Source organism: Triticum aestivum, chromosome 7B (genome assembly GCF_018294505.1).
Source record: "Triticum aestivum cultivar Chinese Spring chromosome 7B, IWGSC CS RefSeq v2.1, whole genome shotgun sequence".
NCBI lineage: Eukaryota > Viridiplantae > Streptophyta > Magnoliopsida > Poales > Poaceae > Triticum > Triticum aestivum.
In genome coordinates this window covers 748,409,706-748,423,854 of record NC_057813.1, presented here as the reverse complement: position 1 = coordinate 748,423,854, position 14,149 = coordinate 748,409,706, and the positions used below count along the sequence as shown (strand labels likewise).

Here is a 14,149-nt window from a genome sequence, read left to right as displayed (position 1 = left end):
TCCTGCTGCTCCGTGCGCGGCGCGCCGGAGCTCGCAGCGCTCGCGACCAGGCTCGCGGCGGCCAATGCCAAGGCGCTCGTGAAGCTTGCAGACAAGGCCACCGGCGACGCGGTAGGGTGAGCTTCGCGTCCTCAACAGCGTACCCATGCTCTGTTTCACCACGCGGGTATGAACACCAGGTGTTCGTGAAATGCCTAATAGAGAAAGAGGATGAGGAAGAGGAAGGTAGATGCTGCCATGTGGGACCCACCTGTAATAACGGTCATATAACTGCCAAATAAACGGAGTTGACTTTTCCGCCATGTCAGCACTGACACGCGGGCCCCACATGTCATAAACAGGTTTAAAACCATAAAAGCAGTCATCAACTCATGGTAGTTTTTTTTTCTTGAATACGTACGAATGTGCGTACTTTATATTACTAGTATACGGAACGTGCTAAGCACGCGGTGTCTTGATCAAACTGCAAATAACATCTCTTTCCTTGCATGATGGATACTTCAAAATGCAGCCACGGAAGATCCTTGATACTTGGCTGACAACTTTTCTCATCACCACCACGTGACGATGCAAGGTGTGCAACTGTAGGTGCAGCGGTGCCTCGATAACTCTAGAAAAAACGAGGTAATAGCACCCAGGTACCCTAACTTGCACAAAATATGATGATTTAGTTTCAAACATGCAAAACTCAATCTCATTATACCCCAACTTGCACCTCATGTGATGTTTTAGTCCCAGACCAATCAAAGAATGACAATTGGCAGCCAGGTGGCTGGCCCGGTCAGCGCACGCACTTTTGCACAAAAAAAAAACCTCTGCCTTTTTCCCTAATTAACCCGCACTCACTCCACCTGAATCCCCTCTCCTTCATCACTTCTCCCTGTTACGACCCCAACATTCCCCGCCCGCCCGAGCCTGACACCCGAGCTCTCGCCTACACTGCATGAATGAAGAAGGGAGGTGTTAGGCAGTAGAATACCGTCGTGTACGCACTCTGTATAGTCATCGCGTACACGACGCGCACCGGCTCATGCAGCCAGGTCGTGGCGCACGACGGGTAGTTTCTCCACCCCATGATCTCCACTCTGTAGGCAGGTAACGCTAAGTTGTACATATACCCCCTACACGATGAATGCGTGGTGTGAGCTCTCCCTAATCCCGATCTTCTCCGTTAACAGGAGGGACACGCTTGATTAATAACTTTATTTATTTAAAGAAACGTAACAAAGATTCACGGGCCTTGTAAGTCTGATTTAGAAGCAACGGAATTGGGCAACTAGTTGTTGATTAGGCAGCGGACAAGACAGGTCCGTCCTGTCTTGTCTTAGATTTTGTCTGTCGGCGCTAGCATATCCTAGGGACGGATGCATGACGAGGCAAACAATTATCAACACGAGTCGGGCAAAACGGCCGCCATGTTTTCGTGACGACGGCGATCCGTCGTCCGTCCGTTCACCGGCCATGGATGGCGCCAGCAACCAGACGTGGTCCGAGATCGAGCGAGCTCACTAGATCGCCGCACTTCGATCGCAACATCGAGCTAACTCCGGCCGAGCAATCAATCCAGATCGATACGTACTATACCTCTGGCCGCATCCCTCTGGCCGGCACCACCACCAGCGCCCATGCCAGACCGGCGCACAAGAACCCCACCGTCTCGTACACCGCGGAGTCCGCCGGGAACGTGAACGGCGCCGGGTACTGCGCGCCCGCCGCCAGCGTGAGTGACAGCCCCAGCCCCACCACCGTGTTGAACAGCGGCCCGGCGTAGCAGGCGGAGACCGCCGTCTGCGCGCCTCCATCGCCACGTTGGAGACCAGGTCGCCCAGCGAGTGCCCCCACGCCAGCACCGTCACGCCCAGCACGCTCGCCTTCACGCCCACCATGTACCCGATCGTCACCAGCTCGCGCGCCAGGGTGTACGCCCAGAGCACGCTCATCACTAACCCGGCGGCAAGCCACGGCACGCGGCGCCAGCGCCCGCGTGGTGGGGAGGTGGCGTCCGTTGTGACCGCCGCGAGGCCGGCCAACAGGAGGCCGAGGACGCCGCCCGCGAGCTGACCAAAACCAAACTCACACCAATTTGCATGGACATCCGGCCGCCGGCCTGCCACCAACTCGGGCGCTGCTTATGCCGCATTGCTGCTTGATGGAAGCTTCATGTCGATGGGCAGGGCGATGCATTCATCCACTCCCTCCCATGTCTTCAAATGACACAGCATGTTCGGCTAATTGCTGAGTTTATCTACACACAGGCCTTCATCCAGCAGCAATTTGCTTCTCTCATCGATCCATTTCCCAATCCAGATTATGCGAGACTAACCACGGGGAACGGCATCATCGACTCAAGTCACAACCAGAAGGGCTATGTCCTGGTCTCTTCTCACTGAATTGTCTTGGTGAGCTTGCATTTCGCGAGGAAGACGGTGGAAGTGCAGTGCATGGTGCAAAGCTTGAGCAACTCCGAGGCTTGCTGCTTCAGCTCCGGCCCGCACCCGCTTTGGATCACCAGCAGAAGCTTGGCGGCCAGTCCGACCTCCAGGGCAGCGGGCGCAGACTCCTCAGGCACCATCCTGCAGACCACCCACAGCATCGACTGGGCGCGCTGCGTGCAGGCCTCGGACACCCTCATCAGCAATCGGACGGCGTTGGGTATCGTCCTCGCAATCCTTGAGATCCGTCCTGCCCTCAGGGACTGAGGCGAGCGCGTCAAGGATGTCCAGGGTTGGCTCCACGCACTCCGTCGCCAGCTCCGGCAGCTGCTGCACCGCACCAATGGTGACAATCATACTCCTGGTCGGCCTATGGAGTATGATTATACTTCGGAGCCCGACCCTCGCGTCGACCGACCCGGGCGACTCGGGGGAACCCAGCCGCCGGCGGCTCGCCACCCCTCCTCGCCCCTTCCCCGCGTCGCCGTCGCCGGAGGGCCGGCCGGCGAAGCCGCGCCGGGCCCTGGGATGGCGGCGGCGGGGCTGTTCCCCCCTCCCTTGCCCACCTGCCCTCTGACCCGCCCGCCCCCAGATCTGCTCGTTGCGGCGCCGGCGGCCCACACCGGCGGCGGAGGCGGCCTCCCCCAGCGCCCCCCGGCGACCTCTTCCCCGACCTGCTGCTGTAACGGGTGGCCTCGCCCCGGCTCTTGGCGCCCCGTGCAATTCCGCCCCGATTGGATCTGGGGCCTCCCCCAGCTGGTTGTGGGCCGTCCCGCCGTGGCGGCCGGTCGCGCCCTCCTTGCTGCGCCCCCTTCCCACCCTGACCCCCCTCCACTCTGGCCGGCTTCGGGTTTGCCCCTCTTCGGAGGTGGCCTGGAGGCTCACGGTTGTGCCCGGCGGCCGCTACTTCCTGTAGCGCGCCGGCCGGGATTGTGGCTGCGTGCGAACCTTCATCATCCACCGACCCTGCAGGGGCGGCTTCGACCCGGCGGCCAAGGACCTGCGTCCCCTTCCTGCGTCCATGGCCGGCCGACGTGGCTTCGGATCCGGCGCAGCCCAGGAGGTGCGCTATTTCCGGCTCCTATGGCTCGCTGACTCCTTGGCATCTCCGCACCCAACACCCTGCGGTGCCTTGGTTGGCCGTCCATCCCGGTGCATTCTTGGGTCCGACGCGCTCTGGGAGCTGCGTCCCCTTCCAGCTCCTTTGGCCCGTTGGTGCCCGTGCTGCTCCGGTCCTAGTGACTTGGATCTGCGCTCCCTTCCAGATCTCGGTTTGTCTGGGGCTCCGGCCACTGCCGCATCCGCATTGCATCACATTCCGCTCAGCCACGCAACCTTGTCCTCCTCCGAAGCTCGCACGTCCGGCGATGGCCGGTGCCTTCTTTGGCATTGGGCGTGGCTCTCCTTCATGCAGTCGCAGTTCCGGCCTATGCTTGACTTCCTCTTCTCCGACTTGTGCTATGACGGCTTGGGATTGCTCAGAATTGGCCAGGGAGAAATCCTTGCATCTTGTGCTGACAGCGGCGACACTCGCGGGTGCCGTTCCCTTCTTGGAGGCGCTGTTATGGCGATTATCTGTGCCCCTCTTCAAGCATCAGGGGAAACCCTAGGTCCCGTTTTCCGGATCGGACGACGACGGCGCCTTGGTGTCGTTCTCCTTCGTGAAGGCGTTGTCTTGTTTGCTCGCGGCGTCCTTGGTGTTGTCTTTGGTGATGTCGGTCGTCTAGTTGTTGGTTGGATTGCTTCTTCGGTCGGAGAGTTTAGCTGTGTTTTTTATGTTTGGGTCGAGTTTCTCATGTTTCTCTGTTTCGTGCACCATGTTCACGCCTCTTGAGCCCGTGTCATGTGTTGTACCATCTTCTGTACTTATTCTAACTCCTTCTATCAATGCAATGATACGCAAGCTTTGCGTATTCGCGAAAAAAATACTCCTGGTCGGCATGTGCACGACGCAGATGGAATTGAGCAGTTCTAGCCCAGCGGCCACACCATCCTGGACTCCTGGTGCCGCTTGTCTCGGACCAGGCGCATGGAGCCGGCTAAGAGGCTCAGGCTCGCCACCGTCTCCGGCCGGAAGCGAGGTCAAGAAGCGACACGCCACCGGCCTCGGCTATGGCCTTGGTCACGGACTGGTGGGTGGAGGGAAGGGAGCGCAACTCCCGGAGCGCGGCGACGCGGGCCTGGCCCTTGAGGGGATGCCTCCTCGGGACGGCCGTGCCGTGGAGACCGTGGACAAGGTCGGCGGCGCAGCCGTGGTAGTCGGCCGAGCACTTCTTGAAGTGGGTGTACCGACGGGAGAACCAGGCGGCGATGAGCTGCCGGAGTGTGGCGTTGGGGGTGAGCGCGTCGTCCCAGAGCTCCCAGCGCCAGCCACAGGGAGATATGCAGTTAACTGCACTTAACATCTAGTACTACAGGTTAATTAGAGAAGACGACAGGGTGTTTCTTGCAAAAGTGCGGGTGACGACCGGTCCACCCACCTGGCTGTCACTTGTCGAGCTGTGATAGGCCGTGGACTAAATCATCACATCCAATGCAAGTTGGGGTATGATGGAGTTGCATTTTGCAAGTTTGGGACTAAATCATCACATTTCATGCAAGTTAGGGTACCTGGGGTGCTATTACCTCAGAAAAAACCCGTGGGCCTTGCGCGTGGCGAATCCCGGCGACTACAACCGTTGGATCAATTGAGTTTGCTGTGATAAACGGTAGCGATTCAGTCCGTCGAAAAAACCAACGGCTAATAATTGCGTCTACGTCATGACTGGTGACTAAAACAAGTTCAAAATTTGTTGTACTATAGTAGTAGAGATAAAGAAGAAGATGGGGAGAACCCCTTCACATTGGAGTTACATATTACATATTATATATTACACCATATGATATGGTTCCAACCCCACGCCATCACATCTATCTCACGCGGTATCTATTCGGGAAGGCCCACTTGTCAACGCGCCCAGAAAGGCGCCTACACTAGTGCAGAACCGGGCAATAGCCCCGGTTTGTAAGGCCTTTTAGTGCCGGTTCCATAACCGGCACTAAAGTGCGGGCACTAAGGCCTCCCCCCTTTAGTACCGGTTCAGCACGAACCGGTGCTAAAGGACAACCACGTGGCACGAGTCAGCTCCAGGGGCCTGGAGCCCTTTAGTACCGGTTGGTAAGACCAACCGGTAATATAAGGTTTGGGGGTTTTTAGTTTTATGATTTCTTTTTCATTTAATTTTGTGTTTCCATTTTAATTCTTTTTCGTTTGCTGGTATTTTACGATACTACACATTGTACACGTTATGCATATATATATATATATATATATATATATAGAGAGAGAGAGAGAGAGAGAGAATTTCTAGTAGAACAAATCATGCATATATATATATATATATATATCATCAATGTCTCACAAACCACCATATTAATTAATTCACACATACACACATGTATAGCTATATACAATTCAGCAGTGCTATACACACGACACGAGCCAGACGATTCATGCACGATACTCAAATCCAGCCGGACATGCACAGGATTCAGAAGGCACTGGCCGCTGGATTAGCACGTCGTGCAAAGATCGTGCAGCAGTATCGTGTGGGTAGTAGTTTCGTATACAATTTCTCCTACATATGCATGTTGCCTTTGGAGCCAGTGGCATTAGCCTAATTGGTGCCTTCGGAGCACGATGACAATTGGAAGTGGTTTTCATGGGGGCGGTAGCGGGTAATAGTATTCTCCCTTCGGATTTATGACCTGGTCGAGCAAAAATCCCGCTATTTCCTCTTGAAGTGCTTCTACGCGCTCCGTTTCTAGGAGCTTCTCCCGCACCTCTTTGAACTGTTAAGAAGGAGATCAATATGCATGTGTATTAGTTGTGTGACTAGATATCGATAATGGTGTAAAAATTGTGAATAGTGTTCTGACAAGCGTACCCATTCCTGTCTTTGAGATCTGCTCCTTTCGGACGCCATCATGCGAATGTTCTCGCAAACGCAGAATGCACACAGATCAGTCCCCTGCGCCTGCTTCAGGGCCTTTACGAGAATGGAATTTGATCAGATAATAATTAATCAAGCATGATAATTAAAGAGATGGCAGCTGAAAGATCGTGGATGTCGCCTAGAGGGGGGGGGTGAATAGGCGTTTTAAAATAATTACGGTAGAGGCTTGAACAAATGCGGAATAAACCTAGCGGTTAATTTGTCAAGCACAAAATCTACAACAACGAGGCTCACCTATGTGCACCAACAACTTATGCTAAGCAAGATAAGCAACTATGTTATAGCAAGATATATGACAAAGAACAATATGGATATCACAAAGTAAAGTGCATAAGTAAAGGGGCTCGGGTGAGAGATAACCGAGGCACGCGGAGACGATGATGTATCCCGAAGTTCACACCCTTGCGGATGCTAATCTCCGTTTGGAGCGGTGTGGAGGCACAATACTCCCCAAGAAGCCACTAGGGCTACCGTAATCTCCTCACGCCCTCGCACAATGCAAGATGCCGTGATTCCACTAAGGGACCCTTGAGGGCGGTCACCGAACCCGTACAAATGGCGACCCTTGGGGGCGGTCACCGAACCCGTACACTTTGGCAACCCTTGGGGGCGGTCACCGGTACCCGTCAAATTGCTCGGGGCAATCTCCACAACCTAATTGGAGACCCCGACGCTTGCCCGGAGCTTTACACCACAATGATTGAGCTCCGAACACCACCAACCATCTAGGGCGCCCAAGCACCCAAGAGGAACAAGGTCAAGGGCACCAAGCACCCAAGAGTAATAAGCTTCTCAACTTGTAACTTCCACGTATCACCGTGGAGAACTCAAACCGATGCACCAAATGCAATGGCAAGGGCACACGGAGTGCCGAAGTCCTTCTCTCTCAAATCCCACCGAAGCAACTAATGCTAGGGAGGAAAATGAGAGGAAGAACAAGAAGGAGAACACCAAGAACTCCAAGAACTCCAAGAACTAGATCCAAGGGGTTCCCCTCACATAGAGGAGAAAGTGATTGGTGGAAATGTGGATCTAGATCTCCTCTCTCTTTTCCCTCAAAAACTAGCAAGAATCCATGGAGGGATTGAGAGTTAGCAAGCTCGAAGAAGGTCAACAATGGGGGAAGAACACGAGCTCAAAGGATATCTCTCAATGGGGAAGAAGACCCCCTTTTATAGGTGGGGAGAAAAACCAGGCGTTATCCCCTCACTCAGCCCGCACGACGCAGTACTACCGCACGGAGCTGCGGTACTACCGCGGTCGGCTGCGGTACTACCGCTGTAGGTTGCGGTACTACCGCATGTGCAGCACTGACCAGATGAAGGCCTATTGCACAGGGCAACGAGCGGTAGAATCGCCGGAGCGGTACTACCGCGCGCCCCTACGGTACTACCGTAAGGCAGGCAACACTAGGCGCAGAGAAAGCATGGAAGTAAAAAATTACTTCCGTACCTACTTCCGCTGAGGAGGACCTGCGCAAAACTCCGGCATGGTACTACCGCACACGAAGAGCGGTACTACTGCATAGGGCGCGGATGTAAAAAAATTACATCCGCCCCTACTTCCGCTCATGCTGCTACGCCTGGCCAGAGCCCACGGTACTACCGCGCTCGCGGCGCGGTACTACCGCGTAGGGCACGGATGTAAAAAATTACATCCGCCCCTACTACCGCTCGAGCAGCTGCGCCTGGCCAGAGGCCACGGTACTACCGCTCCAACAGAGCGGTACTACCGCAAGGGCCTGCGGTACTACCGCTCCGGAGAGAAGTACTACCGCATGCTCCAAATCAGCAACACTAGGAGTCCTTCATTTTGCAGAGAAGACAACAGAGGGTAACAATAAAACCAGAACTGCCATAACTTCTGCAAATGAGCTCCGAATTGAGCAAACTCAAGCTTGTTGGATACAAGACAACGAGTAGCATCAAAACAAAGACACATCTAGAAAGAAGAGGCAGGGGAGGTATGACTAACAAGAGAGGAGAGAAACCTCCAACAGAGAAGAACCGGCATACCCTCCAACATCGAAAACATCATAGAAGACGCATGTGAACTCCGTTTTCGATGAACTCGAGCTTGTCATAAAAATGACCAAAAGCTCCAAAACTCACAAGGAGAAAAACCAAACAAGAACCAATAAGGATGATGAAGGGATGCAATGGTTTGAGCTCTCTACGAACGATACGATCAAGCAACTCATCGAGAGCCCCCCTTGATAGTACGGCAATCGATCCTATAACCCGGTCTCCCACAACTACCATGAGACCGGTAAAATAGAAAACCTATCAAGGGCAAACCTTCGCCTTGCACAAAGTCCACTTGAGCTAGATGATGATGATCTACTCCTCCTCAAGATGGACCACCTTTCTGGATTGCGTTGGCTCGATGAAGACTAGTTGATTGCTCCCCCATACTCCACTATGGGTGAGCCAATCTTTCGATCATCTTCACAAGTCCATTGTCACCACAATGGACGGCAAGCTTCAAGCACTTGATCTATTCGTGATACATCACTTGAACTTGCACACCGCAACCTAACCCCACAAAGAACTCTCACGAAGACCATGGGTTAGCACACAAAGCGTAATGGACAATGCTTACCATACCATGGGACTTGATCCCTCGGTACATCTTGTGCGCTTTGTGTGTTGAATCTTTTCAACTCTCTTCATTTGAATGATGTCTTGAAGGTGGACATGAAGGATCACACAATCTTATTCTTCAAGACATGCTTGCAATAAGCTCAACACTCACATGACCGATCTTTGGATAATTCCTTAATAGCACCGTGGTCATCACAAACTCTCCTTGAAACCAACACATGGTCTCCAAGAAAAGCCTATGGACAAACCCTTCAAATATAACTCAAGGAAGCCATTAGTCCATAGAGATTGTCATCAATTACCAAAACCAAACATGGGGGCACCGCATGTTCTTTCAGCAGCTAGCTAGCTAGATAGTACTACTTAATTACTTACCTTGGATCGAAACCATTTAAGCTTTGGTTTCCATTCGCCTTCCGTGACCTTGATGAACCTTGCCCAAGCCCTGCCCTGCCGACAAAGAAAATGAATAAAAGGGTTATTAAATAGTTCATATCATGAAATGACGAACTAAATAGGCCGAGATATATAGTTAATAATGATTGAAATTACCCGTTGACTATCCCAAACAAGATGTTATAGTAACTTTTTGCTTTGAGTAGTGAGTCCAGTATTTCAACTGTTCCGTCGTCAACTTTAATGATACACAAGACCCAGTGAAATCTGCATGCACACACGTTTGCATGTCTTAATTAAGCAGGCATATGTAAGCAAAAACATGTAGCTAGCTAGTAGGCAAAAACAGATAATTTGTAGTACAAGACAGTGTGACTCGCTGGAAGTTGTAAGGAAGTAGTATATCTTCATTGTATTTGAGGCGCTTCAAGAACTCTAGCATGTTGTCCTCTACGTTCTTTTGCTGACGTTGATTCATTAGCCATGTGTATTCATTAACGGTGTTTGGGTCAATGAACCCAATGCCAAAGCGTCCACCTTTTCTCATTTCATACATCTTCATCCTGCATAATACCACAGAAAAGAATATAGTGAGGATAATTACAGGTAATGATTGATCAAAAGGATCACTACAGCTAGCTTGAGACTTAAATTACAGAAAGAAATCACTTACAGACAATAGCAACTGACGATAGATTTGTCGAGTGCGTCTTGATTGTATAACTGAAACAGTTCAGTATACTCAACGGACATAGCTTTCTCATGGAAGTAATGCTCCTCCTTGACATTCACCATGAGGGACAATCGATCTGAAATCTTGCTAATGTTCATGTACCATTGATGCAATTCATACATTCTCGTTGGGAGGTTCTTGACCTTGTCTGGCGCGACCAAAGGTTGGCCCCGGACATATTTTCGTTTTATTTCATCCTCTCTAAGCAAAGGCATGGGCTCGATCTCGAGGAGTTGTCCAATAGTGATGTTGAGAACTTCAGCCTGCATTATATGCTCCTCCGTTATTACCACATTGCCCACCTCAGGAACGTGCACTGTTTGCCCACAATAATATTGGGCGCGCGTACTGTCACGTGTTGTTGGCACAACAAGCAAGGGGATCGATTGCGCCGCCTGTTCTCCCAGCTGGGGAATAGTTTTCCCGCATTTTTTGTCAGCTGCTTCTTGTTTGCTCGATCCCGATGTAGACGTGCTCGCCTCCTTTTGTAGACGTGCTCGATTTAACTTCCTGATGTGGCGCTCATAGTCTGTGTCAACAGGCTTGGGAGCTGGTGGTTGAGCCATACGAATGAAGTGGTCAATCGTTTCCTCAGGCACTTTCTCCCTTGGCGGCGGTGGCGGTTTCGGTGCAAAATGGGCTTCCACCTCGGCCTTCGATATGGCTGCGATTTCCTCCTCGGACCTGTCATAAGCCCTCTGCGGAAGAGGCGTGAGGCTTGTACCATATTTATATCGCTTGCCTCCGCCTGTACTTCCTGTACTACCTCGACTCGTACCACTATGCACCATAGCTGCGAGGTGTCTCTTCTGCGATTGCTGAGGCGGCGGAGACGGCTGACGGGGCTGAGTTGGACGAGGAGGAGTGGCCTGAGGTTGTGCCGGACTTGGAGGAGGAGTGGACGTCTGACGCTGTGGCGGACTTGGAGGAGGATGAGTGGCCTGACACTTTTCCGGACTTGGAGGAGGAGTGGCCTGACACTTTGCCGGACTTGGTGGACTTGCAGGAGCGGGAGACTGCTGACTCGGTGGCGGACTTCGACGAGGAGTCGGCTGATGCGGTGTAGGTGGCCTTTGAAAGATGATGCAATCCTTTTTCCATAGGATGATACGATGTTTGGCCTCTCCGAGAAAGCGCTCGTCATCACCTCCAGGAATATCAAGTTGTAGCTCCGAATATGGTGGGTCCACCACCTCATCAACCAAGACACGAGCATAGCCCGCTAGAATCGGGTTGCAATGGAAGGTTGCCTCGGGGGGATTTGTAAAAGCAACGGCGTCCGCCACCTTCATGGATATGTTCTTCATTTTGACGTGTAGCTCGCAGTTAGTGTTCTCCGTGATGTCATCCACGGGGTATCTACCCAGCATTGCGTCGTCCGGGGCGGCCGAACCCACGCTGCTTCTCGGCATGGATGGGCCGGTGCTATCCAATGCTGGATCATCCGCTAGCTCCTGCAGCTGCTGAGACCCCCTTTGCTGGGTAAGTGAGTCGACCTGCTCCTGCTGCCGCTGGAATTTGACTGCCAATTCCGCTTGACTTGCTTCTAGGCCTTGAAGGCGTTCATAGTCCCTCTTCCTCTGCTCCTCCTCCATCTTCCTCTTCTTCTCCTCCGCAATCTTCTTTCTCGCACGGGTTCTGTAGTCGTTGTTCCAGTCTGAAAACCCCTCATACCACGGAATAGCGCCCTTGCCTCATGTTCTTCTCGGGTGTTCAGGATTTCCCAGGGCACGCGTAAGCTCGTCGTTCTCTCTGTTGGGCTGGAAAACCCCCGATCGTGCCTCTTCTATTGCAACAAGTATCGCATCGTCGGCTCCCTTCAGACTTGCCTTCGTCGAAACATTGCCTGTCTTCGGGTCCAACTCCCCCCCATGCGCATAGAACCAAGTCCTGCACCTGGGGGGGCAGCTCTTAGTAACCGGAGTGACACATGCATCCTCCATCTCTTTCTCAGACTTATCCCACTTAGGCATTGCCACTGCATAGCCACCTGCCCCAGCTTATGGAACTTATCCTTTTTTAGGCATTCTTCTTGTTTATTCTCGACCGTTCCTTAGCTAATTCCGAATCCTTGAATTTCACGAAATCGTCCCAATGAGCACGTTGGTTCTCTAGTGTTCCCTCGAATACTGGAGTCTTCCTTCCTACCTTGACGTACTTGTCCCATTCACGATTCTTGTGGTTCTTGAATGCAACCGCCATCTTCCTAAGAGTAGCGTCCTTGACTTTCTGCACATCTGCTTCTGTGAAATGATCTGGTAGGGTGAAATGTTCCATGAGAGTATCCCAAAGCAGATCTTTTTGATTCTTGTCGACAAAAGTAACATCTGGACGTGGAGCAGCGTCCTCTTTGTCTTTTTGTCTTTTGTCTTTTGCTGGCTCTCTCCATTCTTGAAGGGAGATTGGGAGTTGGTCCTTCACAAGAACTCCGCACTGACGAACGAACTTGTCCGCAATCTTCTTAGGCGCTAATGGTTCGCCATTAGGTTTGACTGCCTCGATATTGTACTTTACGCCCTCCTTCAACTTTTTGTTCGGGCCTCGTTTCGTCCTTTTGCCTGAAGATTTGCTCGATCCGGATGGCTGAAAGAACAAAGATCGATTCGTTAATATATCTTCAAGTCATTTAAAACATGTGATGATCACCAGATACCTGCTTATATAAATATATATACCTCGCCGGTCTTTGTTGTTTCAGGATCAACATGTTCTTCGTCATCGTCATAACCGTAGTTCATGACTTCATCAATTCGGTCGTCGCGATCGAATATCATATCACCCTCTCCGGTGTTGTTTAGAAATTCGGAGCCGTCATAATCTTCTTTATTCTGATCATCATCCGGCCCGCGTATCATATCGAACATGGTCAGTTCTCCCTCTCTGTCGGTTTTGTCTGCCATAGCTTTTATTTAACTAATCCAAAAGAAATATAAAACAATTTAGTATTCAAATTAAATCATCTCGAATAATAGATATAATCTCGAATACATCGTCTAGAATAATAGATATAATCTTGAATACATCGTCTCGAATAATATATAATATTGAATAGTACATCACTGGCTAGGTAGCTAATTAAAGATCGAATACTACAGAAGAATCTAGGACACTCGCGGTTCCTGCGGCGCGGGCGCTGGACACCCAAAGAGAAGGAACCCTCACAAGATCATAGCTGAAGTGAGATCCCCGAAGATACTGCCAGGTATTGGAGAACCTTCCGCCCTCTAACGCAACCATGTAGCGATGGACGTGCTCGTCCTCCTCCCTGACACGGCGACGTACCACCTCCGGCGGGGCCGGGTCCCTCTGCACCGAAACTGGCCCACGCGAACGCCACCAAACGAGATCAGGGTCGACGACGGGACCCGGGGCCGGGTTCCTCATCAAGCGGCGCGCCCCTCCAGGCAGCACCTCCCAGTGCTAGCCCGGCGGAGCCCAGTCCCGGACATGGGTCGGCTGGACGTCATCGCGGACGGGTCAACGGCGAGGATGCGGGCCGGGCATCGTCGAGAACAAATACTAGTTATATGCCCGCAAAAAGTAACATTTTTTTAATGATTGGATTTTGATAACTAAAATTTCTAACATTTCTACTATTTCAAAAATCTATATACTATTTCATACTAATTAAGCATCTAACACTAAAAACAGAAAACACAACTTCTATACATCCATTAAAAAACTGAAAAACAACATTATATAAAAAAATTCCATACTAATTAAACACTAATTATATACTAATAATAATAATCTAAATTATATACTAATTAAACATAAAAATTTCCATAGTAATTAAACACTAATTTCCATATAAAAAATTTTGATAACTAAAATAATAATAATCTAAATAATCTAAACTATATAAACATACAAAATACGTATATACTAATATATACATGCATTAATTCATACATATGTGTGTGTGTGTGTTCATCATGCTCTTGTGTGTGTGTGTGTGTGCTCGGGGAGGGGCGGCGCCCATGGTGGCCG

The 14,149-nt window shown here is 51.2% G+C and overlaps 2 pseudogenes; both read right to left on the bottom strand.

Annotated features, from left to right (window-relative positions):
• Positions 1-842: 842 nt before the first annotated feature.
• LOC123158744 (cation/calcium exchanger 1-like) lies at positions 843-2,338 on the bottom strand (annotated as a pseudogene).
• Positions 2,339-2,383: 45 nt separating this feature from the next.
• Positions 2,384-14,149, bottom strand: part of LOC123158743 (U-box domain-containing protein 75-like) — a 48,753-nt pseudogene continuing 36,987 nt past the window's right edge.